This window comes from Antechinus flavipes, chromosome 1, assembly GCF_016432865.1.
Source record: "Antechinus flavipes isolate AdamAnt ecotype Samford, QLD, Australia chromosome 1, AdamAnt_v2, whole genome shotgun sequence".
NCBI classification, from domain to species: Eukaryota; Metazoa; Chordata; class Mammalia; order Dasyuromorphia; family Dasyuridae; genus Antechinus; species Antechinus flavipes.
The window spans coordinates 692585662-692599279 of NC_067398.1; the positions used below are offsets into that span (position 1 = coordinate 692585662).

The window sequence follows — 13618 nt, forward strand, 5'->3', positions numbered from 1 at the left end:
TCCCAAAGGGACCGCACTTTCTTACAAACGCTTCCTCGCTTCGTATCTCAGTTGAGGGGGGGAGGGGGTTTAAATTTACCTTCCCCGCGCGCTGATTGGCCAAGGCGAAGAGAAGCGCGAGCTGCTATTGGAAGAATTTAGGCTCCGCCCACCCCCGTGACAAGTTGCTCGCAGTGGGGATGTTTATAGAAGCTCTGCAGCAGCAGCAGCAGACCCAGACGGCGCTGGAGTGAGTGCGGCCGGGAGCTTCTGAGCGCCGGGTCGTCTCCGCCTCCGCCTCCGCCGCGGGGTGAGCGAATGTGTGGTGGGAGCTCTTGCGGGGTCTTTGCACTTCAGGACGGAGGCTGCCCTTTGACCCCTTGACCCTCGGCCTATCTTCGCGACCCGTAGCTTGATTCGTTTTTTTGTTGTTCCTCTGGGATCGTGTGCAAGGTAAGCACGCACTAATTAGCAATTCCTGAGCAGCATTGGATTGAGCGCCTGTTGTGGGCAGTGATTGGGGTAGTTTCTCTTTCCCCTGTCCTCCCCTCCCCCCCATTTGAAAACTGGACGGAATGCGTAGATCTAGAGAGAATCACCCAGAGCAAATCGTATAAGTTGAATCGAGGCGGATTTGGGGGTCGGTGTGAAGAGAAAAAGTTACGGATATTAACGCTTGCCCCAGAAGGGGAGTGGGGCAGCCTCTCCCCTACCCCCCCAAGGGGTCGGAGATCTAGAGCTGGAAGAGGCTTTCTCGGTCGTTTTACAGATGTTGAAACTGAGGCACAGGACCATCATGTGACTTGCTTGCCCAAGGATGCCAATGATGGGATAGAGACTCCCTACTCTAGAACCAGTGCCGTTTTTCTTAATATATTGGCGAGGGTTCTCCGGTTTGGTTTCTGCCATCCATTAGGTCCCTTCCAGAAACTTCAAAGGCTTCCTATGAACTCCAGAGTAAAATTACATTCTCCCCAAACATTTAACCCCCTTTACGACCCTTCCTAACTTTCTAGTCTTATATTTAAGTCTTCTCCTGACAGGCTGGTGCGGGCACTGAGGAAGGCTGCAGTGGAGGCCCCCCTCCCCCCCAAGCCCCAGAATGCTCTCCTTTCTCACCTCTCCTTGGGCAGCCCCCCCCCCCCCAACTCCCTCCTTCCTCCCTCCGGTTTCCTAAAACAATCGGCTACTTTTCCTTAACTTTTCCTGACTCTTCCTTCCCACTACCAGCTCCCCACACCATCTTTATTTGGTACATAGAGAGTGCCCCAAAGTTTGGTTGTCGTTTTAATTTTAAAATTAAAACTGCACCCAGACTTTTGGGACACCTTATGTCTGACAGGTACAGGTCAGGTCACTTTGGGCAAGTCCCTTATCCTGCTCTAGGCAGTGCCTTTTGTTTGGCTCATACCAATGCTGGTCTGCATTGAGACTAGGGGCTGTCTCCCATTTTCCTTGTGTCAATAACCCAGTGCCCAGTTCCTAAAAGTTGGTTTGCTTGGTGAATTGCTCTTTCAGATAAGTGTGGGATTGATTGGAATGAAGGGAAAGAACAAGCATTTATAAAACGCCTTAGATATATCAGGCACTCTCCCAACAACCTTGCAAACTAGGTACTATTAAGATCTCCATTTTACAGTTGAGGAAACTGAGGCAAACAGGGTTAAGTGCCCCAGGGTGAGGCTGGATTTGAACTCCTAGCCTTGTTGACTCCAGGCCCATTGGAATAAGTAGTCATTCTGATGCTGCTTGGGAAGTTCAGAAGGCGCCCCATTCTGGGATGGTGTTTTCTGTCTAAAAAACTTGTCAGTTCCTTAAGATTGGGGCACTTGCTTGTGCTTTGCACTGGGGGGGTAGGAGGTCTTACAATGTGTCTGTGGTCACTTTCCACAGCCAGAGAATGGCCAGAGGTGAGTTTCTTCCTCTCTAAATTGAGAAGCTTCAGGCTCTTCTAGTTTAGGGGTGCCATTACCCCAAATCTTCACTTCCTCTCCTGTGGACTGTAGGCGTAATTGCCAGAGTCATCTATCTAGAGTTTCTTGCTCGAATAATGATAAAAATTTGGCAAAAGTTTACACTCACCTACAGTATGTTCCCTCCCATATTTGATGCTGACTTGGCAACCTTGTAAATTAACTTCTCTTGGCATTATTATCCCGTTTTATCACCTTTTCAGAGAGGTGAAATGGCTTGTTTTTAATCACATAATCATTTTGACAAATTCAGAGCTTTTTTCCACTATATCCTTCTGGATTCATTCCACACCCTGCTGTCAGGCTATCTGCCCATGACCTCTTCTTTCCTAGGCTCTCCATTCCCCTGAGCGGTGATTATCTTTCCTCTCATTCTAATTGGTGGTGGTTGGTTGTCATTAGATCTCCAAGAGGACCATGACATCAGGGAGGTGATGCCATGACATGCAAGTGAGTTGGATTTAAATGAGGAAGAGCTGTGCTTCATTTCCCCCTCCAGAGCCCTCTGGATGCAGTGGCCAGATATAATACATCACTTCGACTGGAGGTGGCCCTATATGCAGTGGGAGACTCTGGCCTTTTTAAGCAAGGACTTTAACAGGTCTCAGCTTGACTGAGGCAATGCCCATTCAGTGATTAAAGTTAGGAAAGGAGGCGGAAATATGGAAGATATGGTTAAAGCGAATGATGTGGCTAAAGAATCAGAGAAAGATGACCAAGGAATGGTCAGATAGGTTGGAGATGAATCAGTAGACAGAATTGTCAAGAAAACAGAGCATATTCAAAAAGAGAAAGCAATCAACACAGTTAGCTTAAATTTAGCCTAAGAGAAATATATCTGTCAACTATCTGTTCACAGAAGGTGCTCATTTGTTGTCTTGGTTAATTGGTGCAGTTAACCTCTCTTTACCTGTGGTCTTGGAAGTGGGCACCCAACACCCAGGGATCTGTGACCAGTGTATTATAGGAGTGGAAGTAACCGCATCAGGATTGTCTTCCGATAAAGTCCAAAGTACTCTACCAAGCTTTCCTTCTCTGTGCTATGTCTGCTCCTTGAGGCACTAGTAATCTCAACTCAGAAATACCACTGGGTTATAATAATAACTTTATTTTTCAAAATACATGCAAAGATAGTTTTTAATTTTCATCTTTGCAAAACTTTGTATTCTCCCACCCTCTTCCTCTAGACAGCAAGTAATCCAATATAGGTTAAACATGTGTAATTCCTTTAAACATATTTCCAATTTGTTATGCTGTGTGAGAAAAATCATATCAAAAGGCAAAAAAAAACCAAACCAAAACAAAAACAAAAAACCATGAGAAAGAAAAACAAACAATAACAACAACCAAGGTGAAAATACTATACTTTATCCATACTCAGTCCCTACAGTCCCAGCCCTGGATGTTGATGGCTCTCTCCATCATAGTCTGTACAAATTGGCCTAAATCACCTCATTATTGAAAAGAGCCAAGTCCATCACAGTTGATCACTGCACAATCTTGTTGCCGTGTACAGTGTTCTCTTGGTTCTGCTCACTTCATTCAGCATCATTTCATGTAAATCTCTCCAGGCTTTTCTGAAATCAGTCTGCTCATTGTCGTCTTTTCTTACAGAACAATTAAAAATGACAGTCTTAATAGGAACAGAATATATTCTAGTTTTCAAAGCTAATTCCTAACTTAGGGATAGAATTGAGAACTGCTTATTCCTCTCCCTTTCTCTCTTTGGTGCCCTCAGAGAGGGGAGCACAGAAGACAAAGATCTCTGAAATGCATCAGCACAAGGATGTCTGATGTTCCAGCAGGCAAACTTGGAGGAAGACCAAGTGTGAGATCCTGCATTGACTCATGCACCTGCATTTTTTCAGTATGTGCTGGCAGTGACTGTCTATTCTCAGGGCAAGAAATGGATTTTAACCAACCCAAGTTATGAGCCTACTATGTGTCACTATGTACTGGACTGTAGGGGACACAACAAATTTGGCTACAACTTGGTGGCGTGAATGGAGCAGATGCTAGGTTCTCTTCTGTCTCAGATGATCAACAGCTGTGAGGGCTCTGGGCAGGTCACTTCTATGGGCCTTAATCTCTTCATCTGTAAAATGAGTGTCAGATCCAAGAACCCCTTAAGGCCTGTCACAGCTCTACGTATTCATGTGTACACACACAAGTTTGCCTATAACACTTAACAGCTAGAGGAAATCTACAGAGAAAGGCTTCTTCTGTCATCATCCTAGCTCTGAAGCAGAAAGAGGCTTTGGAAACCATCTGATCCAACTCTTGAATTTGACAGGTGAGGAAACTGAAGTTCAGAGAGCTTCTCAGGATTTGGATGGGGCACTGGAGCTGAACCTTGCAGGGAGTTCAGGCCATGAATTTAAATTTCAGTGATAGAAAAAACAAAAGGACTTTGAGAATTCCTGACCTTGATGACCTACCCCAAGAATCAGAGGACAGTTAAATCACTTTATAGTCTAAAGCAGAAAGAGTTTGTGAAAGACCAGATAAGCTACCTAGGTGACCTAAAAAGAGGAATAACTGAAATGAAAAGAATGATAAAACATCTCTTGAGGAAAACTTCACTTTCCCTCAGATGGTCCCTATAAAGTCATTTCTGAAAGGCCACTTAAGGTAATTCTGTCCACCCAAAAATGTTATTTCTTAGAAAATCCTTATTGCTGTTTTGTTATTAAAGTGACATTTCTAAGGAATAAGGAATAGAGGGTATGGTGCTAGCTCCCGTCAGCTAGAGAATTCACTTTCTCGATATGGTTTGGGGTGAGCTGAAAAACAGTCCCCCGCCCTCTTCCAAACACAAAAACCTAGACTGGCTTTGTTCTCCCTACATCCCGGGGTACAGACAAATTCTGAGAAGACTGCCATTGTTTACCATTTCAGGGAACAGATCAGTCTCTCTGTTGATGATTTGGAAATTGTTTATTTTTTAAACGAATCCTGCTTTTGAAATCAACTAAGCAAAGCAGCATGGCTTGGTAGTTAGAGTTGGGTAGAGGGAGGCCTCGTGGAGCTAGCTAGTAGTGTTTGAGTTTAACTCTGAAGTAACCTAAAAATGATCGGTTTAAAAATGTTTTCCTAACTTTAAAAGCACACCTACTGGGTGCCATGTGGCACTATAGGCCCTAAAATTAGAACCTTTCCTGTTCTCTGGGAAGATAGAAAGGAAAAGAAACTTTTGAGAAAGGGAGGAAGTACTTTGGAAAACTTTTGAGTTGGAGGGGGCGGCCCTGGAAGAGAGTCAGGGTCGAGGTGAGGTGGGAGAACACGGAGATATGTGGGGGAGACAGCATGTGCTGTGATGAGGAACAGTATGGCCACCTTGGGAGCTGGCCAGTGAGCTGGTTGGCCTAGAACACGAAGTGCATAAAGGAAACTAATGGTTGATAAGATGTAAAAGCCAAACCAGATCAAGTTGGAGGGCCTTGAAAGGCCAGAAAGGCTGGTTCTGCAGCCTCCCCCTGGGACCTCAGGATTCTGGTGATGTGACTCCAGACTTTAATGAAAGACATTTCACTTGGAGCCCACCACACCACCACTTCTAGGCTCTTCTGGCTGCTTTGTGGTCAATGATCTAACAACAACTATAAAAATAGGAGTTAGCCCTTCTACGGTGCCTTGAGGTTTTCGAAGTCTTTGTTATTTGGGCTTCACTGCAATCCTGGTAGATAGGTGGAAGTGATTCCCATTTTACAGATGAGGAAGCAGATTAAATAGTTTACCCAACTCTTATATCTGCCTTCCTATGTTCGACTCTAAAAAAAGGGAGTATTTATAAATTACTTAGTAGCACCTGGCACATAATAAGAGCTTAATGAATGCTTATTCCTGTCCCTTCCCTTAATTCTGTGAAGAGCTGTCAGTTCAGCATTATTCAGTAGCAGGCATCTTTCTTACGGTCCCAGTTTCTTCCTTTGCTGGACAAAGCTCTGGATCTACTCTGGGACCTTGGGAAAGAGACTCTACTTTCCTGTACCTCCTTTGGGCCGAGATAAAAAGTTGCTGATTTTCTTTGCCTTCAGGAGTTTCCTTACTGGGAATTCTCTGTACCAATTAAATCACCCACCCCTGCTCAAAAAAGAGAACATTTTATTATTTGTTGCTGACAAACTACTCCTTTTCTCTACACACTCTGTACCTCCTCCCCCAAATCCTGCTTGAATTACAGTTTGGAGTCTCAGATTATCTGGAAGGTAAAGGACTTCCACTCCCCCTCCCCTTGCCTGCCCTTGTCTCTGCCTCTTTTTTCTTGCTGGACATTATTAGTTGTACACAGAAATGTTGAAGATATAGGTGGATTTATTTTATATTCTGCAACTCTGTGGAAGTTACTGATTGTTTGAGTTTGTTTTTAGTTGACACTCTAGAGTTCTTGAAGTAAATGATCATCTCTGCAAAAAGCAACGTTCTTCCCTCTCTCATTCCGCTGATTTTCTTTTTCTTATTACCTGAGCTACTATTTCTAAAGCTTTAGCAAGTGGAGTGCATGGTAAGAAATCCCTTTATAAGTTTAGACTAGGTGAGAACCTGATGGCTAGCAGGCCTACAAGAGAGGAAGCTTGATTATTCCAGTAAACAGTGGTAGGGAGAGACCCCAAAGAATTCCCAGGTTAGTTTTCCCTCAGCCTAGTTTCCTGCAGCAGGGGCATATGAGGCAATCAGGTGTAGAAGTGGTATGGAGCCTTGGGTCTGGGGATTAGAAGACTATTCACAACACCTGCTGGCAGGATCCTGAGCAAGTCACTTTACCTCTGGCTGCCTTAATTTTCTCATTTGTTAAAATGGATAACAGTACCTATGCTAGAGGAGGATCAAATAAAATAATACGTATAAAGCTCTTGCAAGTCTAAAAGCTCTCTGTAAAAATTTGCTCCAAGATGGGATCTGAACCCAGGCTTTTCTGAGACAAGTTCAGGCCTTTTATCCACTACACATCACACTGAGTGAGGCTTCCTGACTTTTCCCCCAAAGGGGCTGTCAAAAGAACAACCCCAGGTGCCAGGTGGTCCTGCTCCTGAGCCTACAGAAAACGTGGCTTAGTCCAGGAATAAATTCTCAATTTCAGCTGTTCTACCAGAAGCAAATCTTTTGGGAATTCTCTGTACAATTAAATCACCCACCTCTGGGTTCTAGAGCTTCAGCCAGGTGTTACAGGATAAAGAGGATATTACTGATAATACTTGGCTACCCAAACAAAAAGGAAAAACCAATGTGAAAACTGCCTGGGTTTCTGTGGTTTGGGGATTAAACTTATTCATCACAGCCCATACCTTTGAGTTGCCTGAGGCCTGGAAACCCAGGTCTCCCTGGAAGCCACAAACCTGCATTGAGTCCTTCCCTGTTGCAAAGGATTCAGCACATCAGATATGTATCAAGTGCCCACTTGTGGCCCAGGGCACAGAGGGTGAACACCTTGTTGATGACTGGATGGGATGGGGACAAACTCTAACTTCTGTCCTGAGCAGGACTTTGCATCCACTAGAAAGAGTTCTCATCTTGGATTCAGAACAAGGTGCTAATTCCACCCCTGATTCTAGATGGGTGACCCTGAACAAAGCTTATTTCATCTAGAGGTCTATAAAATGAAGTCGAACAAGTATTTTTATCTCAAGTGAAAAAACAAACAAACCATCAAACCCTTGATATGCTGTAAAAGGCAGAAATCAGCCCCTTAATCTGCAGGATCAGGGATCAATTTCTTTTTCTGAAATGTGATAAAAGTATGACCCTGGATAAATTCTTAACTGGCCAATCCCATAGGTTACAACAAGATACAGAACAAGCAGGTGATCTGTTAGCATTTCTTTAACACTTTCTTGGGCTAGGGCATTGTACTAAGTGCTAGGAATGGACACCAGGCAAAGGTGAGATGGGCATTTAGGGATCCCATCGCATCCATACCTTGGTTTGGCCAGGACACACACACACACACACACACACACACACACACACTCTCTCACTCTCTCTCTCTCTCTCTCTCTCTCTCTCTCTCTCTCTCTCTCTCTATATATATATATATATATATATAAACGATTTATTTACTTTTTTTGGTGTCAGCTCCTCTCAGAGAGGCCTCAAGTCCTGCATGCCCATTCTATGTGACTCTTGGTCTGGTCCTCTCCAGAGATATCCCAGGGAATCCCCAGACCCCCTCACCCTTAGGTCACCAGGGAAGCACTCCTGACTCTTGCCCATAGTCACATGGCCCATCTTTTTTCTGTCTTTAATGGCATCCTTTACACCCACTATGCACTCTCATCTTTATTTCTTTGGAGACCGCACTGTTCAAGATCTTGCTGTTATACAGTTATGCTCACAAAATTTTGGGAGTTAAAAGATGGGCTTTTGCTATTATTGGAACCTCAAGGTCAGTAAAAGTGCTTGCCCTGTTTGTAGTGACTAGAAGCTGGAAAATGAATGGATGCCCATCATTTGGAGAATGAGTAAATTGTGGTATATGAATGTTATGGAATATTATTGTTCTGTAAGGAATGACCAGCAGGATGAATACAGAGAGGACTGGCGAGACTTACATGAACTGATGCTAAGTGAAATGAGCAGAACCAGGAGATCATTATATACCTCAACAACGATATTGTTTGAGGATGTATTTTGATGGAAGTGGATCTCTTCGATAAAGAGAGCTAATTCAGTTTCAATTGATCAAGGATGGACAGAAGCAGCTACACCCAAAGAAAGAACACTGGGGAATGAATATAAACTGCTTGCATTTTTGTTTTTCTTCCCGGGTTATTTATACCTTCTGAATCCAATTCTCCCTGTGCAACCAGAAAACTGTTCGGTTCTGCACACATATATTGTATCTAGGATATACTGTAACCTATTTAATATGTAAAGGATTGCTTGCCATCTGGGGGAGGGGGTGGAGGGAGGGAGGGGAAAAATCGGAACATAAGTGAGTGCAAAGGATAATGCTGTAAAAAATTACCTTGGCATGGGTTCTGTCAATAAAAAGTTATTTAATAAATTTTTTTAAAAAATAAAAGTGCTTTAAAATTCCCCAAAGCCATCCATTCTATTCTAGATCCATACATATAATGTGTACTAGATGGACATACTGTTGGACAATCTCTGTAGGATGTTCCTTCAGATAGGGTAAAGTCTAGAGGGCAATACTAATAGAGCAATAGACATTCTTAAGTCTTTGGGTCTTTCCTTAGAATCACCATGAATGCTGAGGAACCAGATTAAAATATAATTGGGAAAAAGTTTAACAGAAGAAAAAAATACATAATATAATATAATAATGCAATGTGTCCTAGGGATCTGTCTTTACTCTTGCTACCAATGCTTTGAATGGTTATGGCTCCCTTCTAGGAGATCCTGTAGTGTCTTGGAGAGATGGAACATCTGGAGGACCTCCCCATCCTCAGGGGATGTCTCCTCAATTTGGACTGTGTCCCAGAGATCAACACTTGTAGAACACACCTTTCTCTGTCGTATGCCTCACATTAGACATGGTTGCTTTTAGTTGTGAGAATGAAGAAGTTTTGGATGAACTTGATGTATGGATAGGAGACAGCTGGTTGTAAAACAGTATCAATCAACAATTAAAACTTAGAACTAATAGTCAGATGATAAAAATATGGTCCCTTGTATATCACCTAGAAAAACCTGCTTATTTCTTGCTATTATCCTCAGAGAAGGCATCTTCAATTCATGTGTAGCTAACCCTAAATGGCCATGTAGTCAATAAATATTACCCAGCTGCTATGCCAGGCACTGTGCTAAGCTCTGGGGATACAGAAAAAGGCATAGGACAGTCCCTAACCTTACAATCTTATGTGTCAGACCATAATCAAACAAATATGCACAAGCATATTATACGCAGGATAAACTGGAGATAATTAACAGAGAGAACTGTCTAGAATGAAGAGGGGCTGGGAAAGGCTTCTAGGAGAAGGTGAAATTTTAATTGGAACTTAAAGGAAGTCAGAGCCATCAGTGGAGGGAAGGGAGAACATTCCAGACATAGAGGGTGTTCAGAATATGTATGGAGCTGGAAGATCTTTTTTTTTGTTATTATTATTAAAGCTTTTTATTTTCAAAACATAAGCATGGGTAATTTTTCAACATTAACCCTTGCATTCCAATTTTCTCCCCCTTTCCCTTCCTTCTCCTGGATGGTTAGTAATCCAATATATGTTAAACATGTTAAAAATATATGTAAATCCAATATACACACACATATTTATACAGTTATCTTGTTGCACAAGAAAAATCAAATAAAAAAGGAAAAATAAATTAAAAAATAAAATGAAAACAAACAAAAAGAGTGAAAATGCTATGTTGTGATCCACACTCCATCCTCTCTCTGGGTGTAGATGGCTGTCTTCATAAGATCATTGGAACTGGCTTGAATCATCTCATTGTTGAAAAGAGCAACGTCCATCAGAATTGATCTTCATATAATCTTGTGGCTATGTACCATGATCTCCTGGTTCACTTGTTTCACTTAGCATCAATTCATGCAAATCTCTGCAGGTCTTTCTGAAATCATCCTGCTGGTCATTTCTTACAGAACAATAGTATTCCATAACCTTCACATACCATAACTTATTCAGCCATTCTCCAATTGATGGGCAGCTGCTCACTTTTCCAGTTTCTTGCCACCACAAAAAGGAGCTGCCACAAACATTTTTGCATATGTGGGTCCTTTTCCCTCCTTTAAGATTTCTTTGGGCTATAAGCCCAATAGTAACACTGCTGGGTCAAAGAGTCTGTACAGACTGATAACTTTTTGAGCATAGTTCCAAGTTGCCCTCCAGAATGGTTGGATCTGTTCACAACTCCACCAACAATGTATTGTGGGAGATCTTTTTGATTCAGAGTGGAAGATAGATGGTTGTCCCTGTTTTGCATGTTAGCTTTTTGTTTTCAGTTGAGGCCTAAGCTGTTTTCTGCCCTCTGGGGTTCAGTTGAGGCCTAAGCTGTTTTCTGCCCTCTGGGGGTTCTCCTTTCTTCAGACTCCTTGTAAATTATTCTCTTCATGCCTTCTCGGTTGTATTGCCTCCCTCACATCTCCTCTGTATACATTTGATCAAGTTTGGCTTTCCCAGTTTTACTTTCTTTAATGGAATTTCTACTTCATCTAGAAGCATCCCAGAGGCTGTGAGATTAGATTCCAAGTGTAGGGCTTCCACTATGCTTGAGGGGAAAAAAATTTATTTGTAATAGTTTTTGCAAATCTTTTCCATTTTTCTTTGCTTTGAGTATTTTTTTTCCTTCTGCTTTCGTCTTTGAATGACTTTGGGATGACTTTGCTTATGTATCTCACAAAACTTTCTTTGGACTAGTTTTACTCTGCTATTGGTTTTATTTTGTTTTGGTGAAGCAGTTGAGGTTAAGTGACTATTCCAAGATTTCACAGGTAGTAAGTGTTAAGTGTGTAAGGCCTGAACTTGGGGCTAGTGTTCTATCCATGCATCATCGTCTGCCTCCTTCCAGTAGTTCTGAAACTATTTTGCTCATAATTGTCCACCATCCTTCTTTGAGTAGTTTATAATTTGTCCCAGGTTGCCTTTGGTATTGAGAATTTAGCTGAGCATCTGTTGGTTTTAGGAGCAGGGAGGACGTACCTGGTTGTTGCTGCCGTGTTAGTAGCCACTCTAGTGAGAGCTGGGTCTCAATCTTTGAGGATCAGGTGCTTCATTTGCTGATATATGTGATTTAGCATTCATTCAGCAAATTAAATCATATTTACTAAAGTGCTTTCTGACCTTGTTGGTGTCCCTTGTAGCAAATAATCTTCATTGATTTAATTTCTGGGTGAAATGATTATAAAAGTCATTTCAATTGTCCATTTCCCATTTTGGATAAATCTTTTTATTTTTAAAGCCGTTTATTTTCAAAACATAGTTTTCAATATTCACCCTTGCAAAACCTTGTGTCCCCAATTTTTTCTCCTTCCCTTTCCCCCATCCCTTCCCTAGTCAGCAAATAATCCAATATATAATTCTTCTGTACATATTTCCATAATTATCATGCTGCACAAGAAAAATCAGATCAAAAAGGAAAAAAATTAAAGCTAATAACAACGGCAGCAAAAAAAGTGGAAATACTATGTTGTAATGTATGCATTCAATCTCCAGTCCTCTCCCATATGCCTGTGGCTCTCTCCATCACAAGACCAATGGAATTGGCCTGAATCACCTTGCTGTTGAAAAGAACCACATTGGATAAATCTTTTAAAATGCATCATCTTTTTTCTTATTATATTTTTTCATTATAAATTATAACCATAGGTCTGACAAATTCACAATCTGAGTATAGATAGCTGACTTGGTAACTTGTAGCTATAATAAATCTTTTCCTATCTTAAAATGTGGATGGTCAGTCTTTGATTTGGTGTTCCAGACCTACTAAGTCTTCTTTTGAGGAAAATGTTTATTGTATAGAAGTATGAGGTTTCTTTTTAATCTGTAAGTCTTTGATCATCTTCATTTCTTTCTCTTAAACTCTACTGTCCTATATATTTCTCCCCATTATCACTTTCCCCTTCTTTGGATTGAAGTCACTAAGTACTAAGTGTAGGATGATATTTGTGACAAAGGTAAGAATCCGGAAAAAGTCTTAAGTTCTTAATACAATTCCCTACTACTGCCCTCAGCAACCAAAGTCATTGCATAAATCAAGATTATTTTCTTGGTCTTTTGATAATACTTATGATTACTACCATAACACCAGAAGACCAACAGGCCTAATCAAGTTATTTCTCTTCCCCTCCACTTTCTCCGTACATTGGCTCCTTATCATCTCTCAGGCTCAAATGCAAATTGCTCTTGGTCATTCAAAGTCCTTCCTAACCCAGCTCCTTCCTACTGGTCTAATTTAGATAACAGTTTTTTGTACTATGCAGTTTTCTCATCTGCAAAATGACAGGATGACCTCTTTAACAGGTTTCTTCAGCTCTAAATCTATGATCCTTCTCTCTAATGTTCCAATTCTCAGTTTAAGGACTTAACACTACCTTTGACTATTGTAAAGGGATGGTTGTGTAATATTGAATCTATAGTCTATTACTTAATACTTCTTCCCAACTAAACTTAGCACATAGCACTTAGCACAGTGTTTGGAACATAGCAGGAGCTTAATAAATGCTTATTGATTGACAAAAGTAAGCTGCTTGTGAGCAGAGAGTCTATACTTTTAGTCTTGCTTATTTCTCCCCAAACCTTGCAAAGGTACTGGGCACACAGAAAACTTGTATTTACTAATTGAGGAAGCTATAGCTTTTATATATATATATATATATATATATATATATATATATATATATATTTATATATATTTATATATATATGTATGCTTAGTCTTTGATCCTAACTCTACAACTAAAAGGGATTAGGGGTCCCTCTCATTTTCAAGATGAAAAAGCCAAAGCCTAAGGTATGGTGCTACAAGGGTCTCAGTTCTTCATTCCCTATTTCCATGGTAACCTCATCACCTCGAATGGTTTTGGCTAATCTTTATTCAGATGACTCCAAGATCCATATATCTAGTCTTTTCCCCTGCAGCTCCTGTTAGACACTTTCAATTTTGCCCCACACAAATTTCAGATTTACCATGTCCAAAGAAGAACTGTTCATCTGCCCACCAAACCCATCCTACTTCTGAACTTCTCTTTTTCT

At 41.4% G+C, this 13618-nt stretch overlaps 1 protein-coding gene across 1 annotated transcript in view; it reads left to right on the forward strand.

The window, feature by feature from the left end:
- Positions 1–271: 271 nt before the first annotated feature.
- SBNO1 (strawberry notch homolog 1) overlaps positions 272–13618 on the forward strand; it is a 78856-nt gene continuing 65509 nt past the window's right edge. Inside the window, exon 1 of the mRNA XM_051972667.1 lies at positions 272–432. The gene's annotated coding sequence lies outside the window, so the exon portion shown is untranslated. The remainder of the gene's footprint in view (positions 433–13618) is intronic.